This window comes from Anser anser (genome assembly GCF_964211835.1).
Source record: "Anser anser genome assembly, chromosome: 20".
Classification (NCBI taxonomy): Eukaryota; Metazoa; Chordata; class Aves; order Anseriformes; family Anatidae; genus Anser; species Anser anser.
In genome coordinates this window covers 7,736,508-7,750,704 of record NC_139741.1, presented here as the reverse complement: position 1 = coordinate 7,750,704, position 14,197 = coordinate 7,736,508, and the positions used below count along the sequence as shown (strand labels likewise).

At 45.0% G+C, this 14,197-nt stretch overlaps 1 long non-coding RNA gene across 5 annotated transcripts in view; it reads right to left on the bottom strand.

Annotated features, from left to right (window-relative positions):
- Positions 1-13,375, bottom strand: part of LOC310884422 — an 84,522-nt gene extending 71,147 nt beyond the window's left edge. For 4 of the 5 annotated variants that reach the window (XR_014574206.1, XR_014574207.1, XR_014574208.1 and 1 more), the window contains exon 1: positions 12,540-13,278. This is a non-coding gene — a long non-coding RNA (uncharacterized lncRNA). The other variant, XR_014574205.1, reaches the window with a different exon arrangement.
- Positions 13,376-14,197: the final 822 nt, after the last annotated feature.

Genomic DNA, 14,197 nt, shown 5'->3' with positions numbered 1-14,197 from the left:
CTCAGAGATGGGATAACATCACAGAAGTCACGACACCACCTTACGCAGTGACAGGCTAATCAGAACAACTAGCTTCTTTCACACACGCCATCATTAATTCTCTCTGTGAAAATAAACCTGTAAGTTTGGCTCACTGAAGGGTTTTAATTAACACCATGCTGTCCAGTTTCTTTCAATTTCACTTTTTGTCAGTTTGTATGAAATTCTCAACTCTGACAGCGCACATACTGACTTCCTGGGTTTCGTTTCCATCCAGATATTTGTCTTTTTATTTATGAATGAAAGTATCCTTAGGCAGAAGGTGTTGTCCAGATTAGAAGCAGGCTGAGTTTCTCAGCTGGAACTTTTATCCCTGCCCAAAGAAAGCAGGCATATTTGGGTCAACAAAAACATTGCAAATTTATGTTGGATTTGTCACTTCAGCTGAAAAAATAAGAGTCATCAGCCTGAAAGTGCTCACGTAGTTTCAAACTGAAAATAATAAATTAATTTCAATTAAGAAGAAAAGATTACAGGCACTTTAATGAAAGGAAGCATTATGCATTAAGTCAAACAATATTTTATTCAGCCTGTTCCCTTTTTTGGTCCTTCCGCTGGTGTCATCATCTTCTCCTCAATCCTCTTTTTGTTTGTTTGTTTTTAAGAAACCTCTTCCTCGCAGCTCTCGGGAGCAGACAGAGCAGCGTGCTTTGTTCCCTGCAGCACGTCAGCTGCCTCCCGCCTCTCCCAGGAGGACCTGTGCCTACCAGCACTAAGAGTGCTCTGAGGCACAAACTGGAGTGAGACTGGGATTCTCGCTGGAGAGAAGACTCTCCCCTTCACTGGTAGGAGCAGGGGCAACCCAACAGGTTGTAAAGGCAGGGCCATACAATACTATGCCGCAGTGCAGGAAGGTTTTTACCTGTGCCCAGCCTGCCGGGACAGGAGCCTGCGAGCGCTCACCCTCCTTATCCAGGAACGTTTTGACTCATTACACCCAAGCTAACGTTCCTTAACTGGAAAAAGGTCAGATCCCTCTCGGCCACTGTCACCCAAGGGTCAGGAACTACTTAAACACATAGATGGATCTGAAGCAGTTTAATGGTCTGTAATGACAGACACAGAGACCCTGCAGCTGGATGTCACAAAAATTAGAGTAAGCACTTTACAAGATGTGGGAAGAGAGATCCCTTCGCTGATTCTTCTACTAGAGAGCCAGCTAATTACCCACCAGATGGATGCTAATGTGCTCAGAGGGGCTTGCTGCACTGGAAGGGGGTGTTCAGCACACCCTCCCCAGACATCGGCTAGATGCTGTCCCCTTCTGTGCTTCGTGTTTGGTTTCACACGAGTGTTCAGGCTGAAGATGCCCAGCTCTCAGCAAGGTTGTCATATGGACTCATTGGCCACCTCAGCAATGCTCTGGAACATTTCTGCTCTGCAGTTTTAGCTCTTAGCCGTGAGCAACTGGCCAGTCCACCCAGCTGGGCTCTCCGGCTTAACCAGGCCTCCCTCCCGACTGCAGCCCTTCCCATAGCAGCCCCATTCCTCTGCGCAACCATAAACTCAGCCTCTCCTTGTTGGCACAGACTCCAGACTTGGATACACAACAGAGCAGGACACGCGTTTGAGGAGGTTTGGCCCACAATGAGTCAAGGAGGGGGAGGCCAGGCTGCTGATGTCCATTCACAAGCCTTTTCATCTCTTAAACCATGAGAAAACACGCGGGGTGCTGTCCGCTCCCAGCGCTCCGGCATACCTCCCCACCTGGCTGCTGCTCCTCCAGCAGAACGGGTTGGGATCGCTTGCTTGGGAAGAGCTGGGAGATGCACATCCTTTTTCTACATCATGTAGCAGCTGCCTCTGAAACGAAACCAGCCCCATCTCTGAAAATACAGGGACTGCTAAAGATGTCCAGAACTGCACAAATAGCTCCTTTAAGGCTTGTGAACCTACGGTAGTTTTCCCCATAAACAGAGGCTGCTACAGGGACTCTGCAGCACGGACGATATGATCAGACCAGACGTGGTGCAGTCAGCCGGACAGGAGACAGGAACATCTGCACATTGAGCACGGTTTGCAGCAAGACTTCTTGCAAATCTGACCTCCATGGCCCTACTCATTGTGTCCCAAGAAAGCCTCTTCATAAGGGAGAAAAACAATACTCATACAAGAAATATCTGTGGGGCTCATTCTCACCACTTCCCCCCGGCCTCCACGTAACCAACCCATTATCTCCCAGCCACTGCTGCCGTGCGAAGCTGCGCTACAAATTTGGCTTGTGGGATTACAAGAGACAGATGTCTGATCACGAAAGAAACCTGATCTTAATAAGCACCTCACCCTCTCACCAAGACTGGGTTTGGACTGGCAAATTTTGTCCTGTTAAACTGAGCAACATCACAAATTACAGTGTGCAAACATTAATCGAGACCACACCCTGAAAGAGTGAAGGGAATTGATGTGCAGCAGTGTGACAGAGCCGGACAGTGAAAACAGGACAAGTATTTCTATCACATGAAAGCTACAAATCAGAGTTCAACTTGCTTAACCAGCTCCCCTGCATCACATCGAGCACACAAATCCACCACCATGCTGGAGTTGGTGCTCCCAGGTCTACATTCCTGGGTTGCCAACATGCGTTGTGCATCTCAGATGGAGCCAGGAAAAGTCCTTGTGAACTTGCTCGTGCTCTGTGAGCACAGACCTAAGGGGACAATTCACGTGGATAATTTGCAAATGGCAGGCTTGAGGACTGGGCTGGCGGCATTAAATTTGCTTCACCAGAATCCACAGATCAAATTCAGATCCTTGTGCACAGCCTACACGGACCCAGGAAGGTCAGTGGAATTGCTGGAGATTCAGGACACAATTTGACTGAGGACAATAAATATTACTATTTCTGGAAGCGGTGGGTTTCCTTGGAAATCCGCACAAAGGCTGACTTTGCAAACAGGTGTTGTGGGACACAGGAGGCAGCTTTTCCATGCTAGTTCTACTATCATGATCTCTCTCCTACGGCTACAGTACAACACCCAGAAACACACAGGCAGATGATAACCCTAGTACAGGACAAAGGAAACCACTCCAGCCACTCCACACCTCATCTCCCATACCCAAGAGACCCTCCTTTAGCCAGGTACTGCCGACTGAACAGAGCTTAGACACCACTGATCCAGGTACGGGCCAGTCTGGCTTGATGGCTCCTGCTGTACTGTTGACCCAGAACTAAACCAATTATCCCGTTTCCTTTTAAAGGGTTCTCAAATGCCACTTGGCCACGCCACTTCACACCGGAGAACTCTGAAGCAGATTAATTACACGGGTAAATGTTTGATTGAAAATTACCCTCGAGTGATGTAGACTGCAAGAGGTTACCTCCCTCCCAGTACAAAAGGCCTGATTTGGGACTCTGGGGCAGCTCCCCTTTAAAGGCGGTATAATTCTACAAGTACAGAAAGCCTGGAAATAGAGAGAAAATAAACTTATTTTTGGCACCCAGGCCAGATTCATTTTGCTAGCAGCCCCCTCTGACACTGATGCAGCCCAAATGTGGCTGCCGAGCCTGTTACAGCCTTGGCTAGCTCAGATGTGGGCAGGCGGAGGGAAGCACCAGCAGTATTCTCCATCGGCAACAACAGCCCAAAGGCACGGCTCGGCAAGAATTTTAAGTAGCTAAAATGCTAAGCATCGGAGCGAGATTCTGTCCCAAAACTTCCTGTGGGTTACATTTGCACCTCAGTTTCTCTACCTGTAAAATAATAATTACCCAACACACCAGTTCTTGTAGGACTTAATTAGCACTTGTCAACCTCTTAGAGCTCCTCAAGGGAAGAGGAGCTATGCACCACAAAGTACTAATTAATGGAAGAATCCTTTGGAACAAAGTATATGACTCTGTTGTTGTCAGATCTAATAGAGTCATAAAAAAACAGGGCTGGAAGGGATATCAAGAGGTAACCTAGGCTGTTCCCCTGCCCTGAGGCATGATCGAGTATATCTAAATCACTCCTGATAGATGAATACCCCTAAATCTTGCGATGCTCAAACGGGGGATTAAAATAGATAAAGCTGGACTCATGTTACACGTGCACTGCACTCTGTGGCTGGCTGAAGGCAGACATATTTTCCCTCACATGTGGCACATGAGGCCTCTCTTAAGTGCCCTCTGCATTGGCCCGAAAGAGGCCGTACTGCACCCGCCATGGAAAAGCACTGCGAGACCTACCGAGCTTTCCGCCTTGCTGTTATCGCAGCTCGTGAAATAAAGAGCCCCATTGTAACATATGATCCCCAAATCTCAAAACCTGAATTAATGAGATGCACAAAATGGGGAAAAAAGATAAAAAGACATCCAAATCAGGAATGGAGCACAGAGGTGTTAAAAGACCTGCTCACGGTTATGCAGGGATTTGGCGAGAGCCAGAAACCCAGCACAGATCACCCAAGTCTTGCAATTCAGCCCTGTGTCAGACTTCTCCTCTGTAATACCTTCAAATCATTTTCATTATGTTTTTCCCACTTCTCTCTCTCCTTTCCAACCCCAAGAGTCCATCTAAAGTACAGTTTGGCCTGGCATATAATTCAGACGGGGCTACTGAAGCACTGAACTCCCTTAAAAATAAAAAATTAAACTTTTTTTTTTTTAACTGAAGTTAAGCAGGTCAGACCTGGAACATTAGCTAAGTGAAGATTTTTTAGGATTTTTTAAAATGCTTTTTAATTGTAAAAATGTGTCAGTTCAAGCAGTCTTTCCAAGACATACATGCAGCGTACAGTAGGAGATACCTTTTTTTATTTGATTAACTTCATACAGGGAAGCTTTTGAAACTTATACGTTCTTCATCAGGCTAGTGGATGAAAGCTAAGCCAGACAACTGATACAGCACTTCAGAAGTTTATTAAATTAACCAATTAAACTGAGGCAGTATACAATATACAGAGGCCAAGGCAAACAATAGAAGGTGGAACACACTCCTGGGGCTGAGGCGATAGTGTTGTGTCAGCATTTCCATTATGAAGCTACTTCAGAGTTATTGTGGGAGGTGTGCAATAAAAAAAAAAAAAGCTTAAACCACTGAATTCAGTCATTCTAAGGGATTCCCAAACATGCCCAGGCGGATGGAAGAGCAAGACGCAAACCAGTTTTTCACTAATTTTGTCACTTGAATTAGAAAGCAGGTTTGGCCTGGAGAAAGACGTTGGCACGTCACACAGGAAACAAAGCACTGCTGGTTCTCCGGAGCTGCGCAGTGCCCAGCATAAGGGAGCCCTGTTCTCGGCTGCCTGAAAATACAACCCTAATGAACACGATTAATCAAGTACAGCACGTTTGCGTGGGCTGACGCACAAAGCTTGCTCAGTAGCAGAAGGTCTTTGCAGTAAGACCGGCATCTTGTGTAGCATCTTACTGTCAATCGCAGAGTCCCCACGCAGCGATGTAATGCAAAGAGTGCAAGCCAAATCACAAACACAGACCAGCTCTGTTCATATCAGAGATGAACCAGAGATGTTTACCCAACTTGAAGATCTGTCACCTCTTTAGACACCGGGCGAGAACCAAAGTGACTACATTTCACATCAGGGAGAGCTGAGCATGGACTGAACTCCCCCAGAATTTTGGGTGCCCAGCATCAGGTTCACATGCCAGCTTTGGAGGGTGCTTCTAGCCTAAACTGTGGGGATTCTTTGGATAACAGATTAGCAGGTTTCACATTACATTTTGCAGCACGTGAAAACCTTTTTGTTGTGTGCAAACCTTTTCACGCAGCCCCAGAACAACTCACTGAAGGAGGAAAAAAAAAAAGACCAATAATGGAAACACTGACACAACATTTACTGTAACAGCATGATCAGCAGCAACTATAATTCTCCTTCAAAAAGTTACACCCACGCTGCTTTCTTTGGCCTCTATACCTTGTATATTGCCTTGGTCTAACTGGTTAATTTAATAAGCTTCAGAAATATTTAGTTGCCTGGCTCGAAAAAAAAAGTTGGATGCGATTTAAAACCGGGTAGCCTGGTTTGCAACCACGAGTTGTTCTTGGTATGGCATCTGCACGGTTCAGTGCAGCATCCCAGCTCCGCTCCGCTCCACGGGCGGTTCTGCCGTGCTCCATTTCCTCTTTCGAAACCAAACAAAGCCAGCTCAGCTCCCAGCAACACAGAGCAGCCACGCCGCTCTGGGGAGGCGAGCAGCTCGACAAACAAAGGTTAAATCGAATTAGCAGGACCCATTTCGGCGTTCCAGTTCTGCGACAGAGTTTAAGGGCGGCTGGGGAGCACTGGGAAGGCACAGGGGCGCTTTTAGAAGAGGCAGGATGCCGCGGTGGGTAGGGACCAGCCTGGGACTCAGGAGACCCACTGCTATTCCTGCCTTTGCCAGTGACCTGCCACATGGCCCTGAAGAAGTCACTTCACTCCATGTGTTTTTCTTTCCCCTCTTGCCCTTTCTCTGCTTTGATTCTAAAGTTTTCCAAGCGATTGCATCATCCTGTTTGCACAAAATATGTATTTGCATAATATGTAGCACAAGAAGACCCTGGATCACAGCTGGGACTTCTCTTTATAACTCTTGCATCTAGAAGTATTAGCAAATTCGATGTTTTTAAATGCCCATTATGCGTATTTTGTAACCAACATCTCTTCTTTAAAAATTCTACTGTGTTGTTTCGCCAGACAACACAGAATAGGGGAAGGTCCCAAGTGGAAGATGTTGGCTGATGCTGTTCCTTGGGGGCGGAACCTGAAGGGTATGTGGGAGACAGAAAAAGGGATGGACTATTTTGTAGGCTAATAGTGAAAATCTAGAACAGCTGATTTGCAAAACTGACAAGAATTTACAAAGTTGTATATCTCTGACAACCTGGTAAAGACATTTTTCTATCCTGAGCTTCAGTTTCATTTGATCTCTTTCTAGGATGCTGGTGCCTTCAAATCCAAATTCATTGATTCAGCTTCATGTGGACACACAACTCTGTCCTAATCTAATTGAAGACTGTGATCCAAAAAAAAAAAAAAAAAAAAAAGTATTTTGGCTCATTGCCAAAGTTAACATTATTTCTACCCACTGCACTACCCTCCACACTCACCTCCAAAATCACTGAAGATCAAACAAAGAGACAGAGGAGAAAAACTAAGACAAGCAGTGACCCATCTTCCACACCCCAACTTTGCAGCTAACAACTGTCTAACCAGAAAGCTGCAAAGGAGGCATCCAAGCCAGCAAGAGCATCAGCAGGGGCTGAACTGGGGCCTCGAGTTCTGGCAGTAGCAATGCCCCAAAAGCAATACTTAGGAGGAGTAAGGCCAGCAGCAACTGGGCTGTCCAATAGCCAGGATCCCCATCTCTCACCAGAGAGGGTCAAACAGCAACCAGAAGTCTAGCTTTACAATCTAGAGGGAGGAATACCAACTATAACCTCGATCCACAAGCACCACAGATCTCCTAAAAACAGAGCAGGGAGAACAGGACTGGCAGCACACCCACTTCAACAACAAAAGAAATAACATCAGAGTAGATGCCGCTTCCCTACACCTGTTACCAAAGGTTGGATTTTTGATATTTGTCTTGTGAACTGAACATGCAAACTGGGTTCAAATGAGGCCATCTCACACAGCCCGGGAAACAATAATGAATATGCAGGTTATCATCATCAATCTTGTAATTCCTGCAGGTCTTGAAGGCTTCTCCTGCAAAACACCCACCCATACAGGGCCAAGAATCCTAGCAAAGTGCCAAAAGTAATCCAAAGAGTGAGATGGGCAAGTGCAAAGCAATTTTTCCAAGAGTTCATTAAGCAAGTGGCAGACTTGGGCTTCATTAATTTTCACCTGCTGTGCTACACCCCCACCCTTGCTTCTTCAGTGCATCCTGTGGCAAAGCACAAATCCCATGCTTCAGCCACGATCATCGGTACTGACCGGCTTACACAGAACTCAGTGGGAATCCTACCCCGAGTTCTGCCAGACTGGAGAGTTAGGTTCTTGCCATCCAAAGGCGTCACATTCCCTGTGTGAGTGTCACAGCACAACTGCTGCATTAAGGGCACCTGCTAAGCAAGAGTGGGAACGGTAACACGTAACACTGTGCAACACGCAGGTACTCCAGCTGTCGGGAATAAACCCCTTTGTGCAGACCATTCCTCCCCTACACGCTCTTGCCAAAGTTAAATGTTCTCTTCTTCAGCCCTCTTCAGGGCTTTTGGTGTTGTTGTTGTTTTTTTCCCCTTGCTATTTGTTTTTGCCTTTTTTTTTTTCCAATTAAAATGCAAGGATCTCTCCTTTTAAACAAAGGAGAAAAGAGGCTGGAGTGCATGAAACACCCTCTCCCTTTAATGATCTGCAGCACAGCCAGCTGGGACAAAGTTGGCTATGATGTCAGATTGCTGGTGCTTTAACAAAACAGGGCTGTTTCCCCCAAGTATTTCTCTAACTAAGCAGAACTCAAAGGTTTCCTTCTCCAGCAAACACCTGAGCAGAAATGACTCACCCACCGTGTTGGCAACTGGCACAGATCTTTAAGCCCTAATGCCAAGCCTGCTTATGTTGTTGAAGTACTGAGAGGTGAATTTTTCTTCTGCAACTTCCAAAACTGTTTGTCCACTTACATTTTGCACTAAAACTAGCCCTCGCCTTGCTCTCCTCAATGGGGATGAGTTGGGGTAAAACATATTTGTAAGACCAGCCACAAAGCAAAGTCATTTTTTCAAGCTCGTGAAACATTCAAATGCATCTCTCTCTAATCAAATCACTTTTTTTTTTTTTCTGCCTGACTTCCTTTAAAAATAACGTATATATGATCATGGTATGCACAAGCATGCATCTCTAATAACTTTTGAATGAGTTGGTTGCTTTCAGCTCAGTTTGATAGAGACAGGAGTTTCAGAGCTGTCACGTTGCTACAAGTTTTGTGAAAAAAGGCAGCTGGATAGAAGAGAGCTGCAGAGGCTGGAAAGCTGCAGCATGAGTACACCCAGTGTTAGAAACCAGAAAATGCCATTGTAAAGGCACCGACGCATGGAATAGCCTCAGTGGAAGGTTACAGTCGACCAAGAGGAGATGGAAAGCCACAGTATGCCAAGTAATACCTGAATATTTATTTTAAAGGACATCGTAACAAAAGTCACCAGTCAAAAAAAAAAATGAATGGCTTTCAAGAGACAGAACTTAAAAGAGCAGGCAAGACAGCTAAATACTTCAAAGGAAGCCTATAAGGAAGAGTACTCTTCATTTTAACTAAGTCCTGGACTGGACACTCCTCTTGCACCCACATAATCATTAATTTCATAAGACTGACTTCTAACATACCCCACGGTAAGCCCCAGATAATACAAATCCACTCTTTATTGCCTCAGTAGTGCCATTTAAAATCAATAGGATTACTCATAGCGGTAAAGTTAAGCACGTGTGAAAGTGTTTGCAAGACTGAGGCCTAAGGCCTGGTCTAGGCACAGCTTTTGTACTTGAAGAATTGGTTCACTTAAAGGTTTGTTTTGTTTTTAGTTTTATTTTTAAAGAAAACAACAGAATAATTAAAGCCATACAAGCACTTTAAAGTGGACACGTTTTTTACTGCTATAACGGGAACTTCCAACAGCACAGCCTTGCCCAGGTCAGCTGCGCTGCTCTAACCACACTCGTGCTCTAGGCAGTTGTGTCGGTGCTGCCAAGAGCAGCCCCGAGTTGTGTGCCTTGAGCAGCTCGACAAGGAGACGCCAGCCCATTACTTCTACTCAAGTCTCTCCAGGTAATTCATCCATGGAAGGCACCCGATGGGATGAACAACGTGGGCAATCCCAGGTTATAAGAACATTTGGTCTGAAGTATATCAAAAAGTGGGAATTTTTTCCCATGATTCTTCCATGTGTGTACACACACGTCTGCCCAGCAGAACAGAAGAAAAAAAAAATAGAGCTCAGAATTTCACGTGTTCAGAATTGAAGGTGAAAGAAGAGCAAGGTTATCTTGTAAGAAGATGGCAACAAGGAGTGTCGTTCTAAGGAAAGCATTCAAAGCTTCAGGAGGATGCTAGGAGGAGGGGGGTGGAACAGTAGACTCACATATTCAGATTGCTAAGAGGTTAAAAAAATTGTCACACTTTCAAAGAAAAAGAGACAAAAGACATTAAGAGTAAACAGGAAATCTGGGAAATCTATTTCATTCAAAGTAGCAAACATCTGGAGTAAATTGTCAAGAACTTAAGACCATCAAAGTGAAGCATTAATGAGGTTAAGAGGCAGCTAGACTGGAGGAGGAGACTGACGAATACAGTGACAAAGGAGAGAGGTGGAGCCAAGATAAACCTGGAGGCAAGGGGCTCATTAGCCTAAGGGGTTTTGTTTTTCTCTCTGCCCAGTACTTCCTTATCTTCTCATTGCTCTAAGCTTAAAATAACTTCTACTGCTTTTTGGTTTATGGAAACAGAACAGTACATTTTTTTCTTAGTAATTCTGTACTGGAATCTGTGACATGGTATTCGATTGTTGAGCCTCCATATTTCTAAGTTTAACTCAGAAAAGCACAAGGAAACTGAACGCACGCTACTCCCTCCACCAAGCAGAGCTTTCTGAAGCCTAGAGTCCTTGTTCCTCACTTTCACCCTCCAAATTAAGAACTATTTTTAATTTTGTTACAGAAAAGAAGAAAAATCTGATCCCTTTAATCAAAAGAATTTAGAAAATATCTCCATAGATTTAAAAGTTGTTTTTTAAAAGACTTGTTTGTTTTAAAGTAATTCAAAACAGGCTAAACAACACCTTTAAAGATGACAAAAAAACAGTAGGCATAAGTGAATAAGGAGTCTAAGAAGGAAATACTTAGTATGACTTATCCCTTAATATCCAGATCCTTCTCTAGAAGGGATAATCAGAAAGCTATGTTGGCCTTTAGTCAAAAGAGGAGAACGGTCTTCCATCTCTGCCTGGACTGTTATTAACTATATTGGTTACATTCACAGTCATTAACATCCTTTAAAATATGATCTTGGGATTTCATTTTCCACCTCCCATTATTGAGCAATGGAACATTCATAAAACAGTAGATGGAAACACGTCAGAAGAAAAAGAAAAGAAAGCCTCCAAGTTCCCATCTCTGCCAGTTAAACTAAATTGAAGATTCAACATGAAATTGATTCAGGAGTGGCAGTATATATGCACACATATTAAAAAGTACACTGGGGGAAGATATAGAATAATAAAACATGCACTTGCCTGTCCTCAGCTGTAATAGCCACAGGCAAACTTCAGCCAAGGCTGACAGAGCAGGAGAGGTTTCAAAGACAGGAAGCTCCTGTGGGTTTCACAGGATAGACAGCTGGGTAAAGGATGAAGATGCTCTTAAAAACCCCACCGCAGTAAAGCATTTACTAGACATGAGAGAATCCACACCAACCTTTGTTACTTGTCTCATAGCACAGGGGCCATTCACACTGTTGGCTGTCAGCCAAGCACCCATAACAGAGGGGTCAAAGTTTTACTGGGAAGATTTGCTCTTGTTTTTGCAAAAGGCAGATGAAACTTTGCTTCAACCTCCACACTTTCTCTGTTAGATGGTCTCAAATGCCTGTCTGCACCTTTCCGGCCTGAAAGGAGCCAAAATGGCTGCTGTGGGGCCACCCCAATGGCTGACCAGCATTCACTCACACAGAGCCCCACAACACTGGGATTTTATTTTTAACCCAAAGCAAAATATGTCCTCCTTAGTGCTTGCAAAGTGCAATGTGTTAGAACAGTTTGGAACAACCGGAGATGTTCAAGTTACTCAGCCCTGTTGGTGAATTCAGCCACCAGCTCCTGTAGCAGGGTTCTCCTCAGGGAGCCAGATAACACCCGGCTCCTAAATTAGGGCATCTGAAGCATCCTCTGGGAAATCCCTCACTAGGCTGACTAAATACAGAGTACCAAAAGCCTTATTCCTCATCTTAGCACTTGCATTACAGGCTACAGACACCCACAGCAGTTACACAGGACGACACCTCTATTTTCTCCATTTTAAGACTGGGAGAAATTAGTGATAGAGGGGCTTCAAGGCACTCCACTCCATTTTTCTCCACTGTTTCTACCTTGCCATTAAAACATAGCTAGAGGGAGCCATCTGGAAAAAATAGGATTACGAGTTTGCTCTGTTTGGGCCAGGTACAGCAACAGGCAGCCCCTCAGGGGAGAGCACGCTGCCCAGCGCCTCAGTCACCAGGGCCTCACCAGGCCGATACACACAGGCACAAAACACACATCTTTAACGCTAAAAGCAGGCAGTTGTTTTTTCAGCAACTGAGGGGTGCTTTAATGAGCACACTGTGTTGAAGCGACTGGAAAAAGGTGATAAGCTTTATATGTTATACAAAAAGCCAGGGGGTTACTTTATATAATCAGACACAGCTGACTAAACAGGGCACTGAAAGTCATTCACAGCTAAGGTAAAACAAAACAAAACAACAAAAACCCCACAACCTCCTCATCCTGCCTCTCCCAAGAACCGGTTCCCCAGGCACAAGCCCAGGGTTGATCCGAGGCCTCAAGTACCCTAATTAATATGCTCCTTGGAAAAAACCTCTGCCTTACCTTGGCATGCCAGGGCCTTGCCTCACCTCCGTATCAGCCATGTGGGAGCAGGGAGAGCCAGGGCTGTGTGCAGGCCCACAACAGCTTCTTCTGTCCCTCATGGGCCACGGTTCCAGCGAGGCTGAGAGGAGCCCATTAGCATTAATCCCCCACACTGTGGGGCTGCAGTAGCTCTTGGAGCAGCCCCGCGCAGGTGTGGGAGAGGTCCCAGGTGTTGGTGGTGCTCAGGAAGGGCCCTGAACAGCCTCAGCAAAGCCCCACTGGCATTTGCAGAGCAGGGCCGAGGGAAACCTTGGCTCCCCGTGCCCAGCCGAGCCAAGAGAGTCTCTGGTGTCTGCCTCACTCTGGTTAGCATGTTTGCATGTACATATTTAACCCAGCAATAAAACTAAACTTTTCTACTTTTTCCAGGAGAAACAGGGTGGCATGCAGCATTACCTGCATGCTGCTGTTTGTACAAGCGTGGGTGAAGTTTAACACCACTTTAAAAAGAAATGACTGATCATTTCCTTAAGGCTTTTCACAATTTTAGACAAAATATGGATACTTGTACCACTTCAGCACTTGAATCACCCAAGTATTATTTTTCCAAGCATTAAATTCTGTCACAGCCTTTACACTCAGAGCCCAGTTTGGAAGGGCAGATCCTTGCTGAAACCAGCTAATTCCTGTTCTACAAATAACTTTCTGGATGCTATTTAAACCGCATCCTTTTTACATATGATAGCTTAAAGGCACTAGTTTACCAGTAAATTCATGGAGATTTATCTGTTTCTGGCTTGCTAGAGGAGCCCCCCTCTGCATCTCCGGTAATGAAATTTCTACTCATTGCAGCTGTGGTGGTGCTGGCATTTTCCAAGACTTAAAGGGAAAAGGTAGTAGAAATAATCTGCCATTCTTCCCAGTTTTGTGTAAAACAACTTGTTTTTGAGGCATGTGAGCCCGTTACACAGCAAGCAACACCAGTTTTTAGTGATGTGTGGGCAGGTCCATGAAATACGCCAAAATCCATACAAAGCGAGTATCAAAAGGCTTCCAGCAACACTATGTGAGTTAGCTAAAGGGGAACCAGCTTCCCCCCAGCCCAGGTGTGGAGCAAGGTGTGGTTTGTGTGTTGTGCAGTTACATACAAACCAGCTGCTGCTTGAGCTCTGTGAGAGCCAATCACATGAGCAACCACATTTGGTCTCCAGAGATGGCTTTTTTTATTTTTTTTATTTTTTTTTTTCCAGTATGTAACAACCCTAGCAAATACCTGACCAACTCTATCAAGTGATTTGTTGGGATTCAGCTCGTACGTACAGCTTTGCAGGATCAGCATCTAGAAAGGCAATGTAGCCAACTGCTGCTGGTCATCAGGAGACCTGGCTGGTTCTAACTCTACTGACTTGCTGTGTGACCTCAGCCAAGATGGTTTGTTTCTTATATTTTCCTCCATCTCTCTGGCTATTTGGATCTCCCACCACTTGTGTACATAGGGTTTCTTACCCCATGAAGGGACAGCTACTGTCTTATAACATTATTACTGTCATTACAACAACAAAAAATTCCTGCCTGGCCTACCATCTGAGCTCTCTACTCCTGCTGAAGCAGCTGACCAAATGCAGAGCTTGCCGGTATATTTTGCCAAAAAAAAAAAAAAAAAGTTCCTCAAGTCA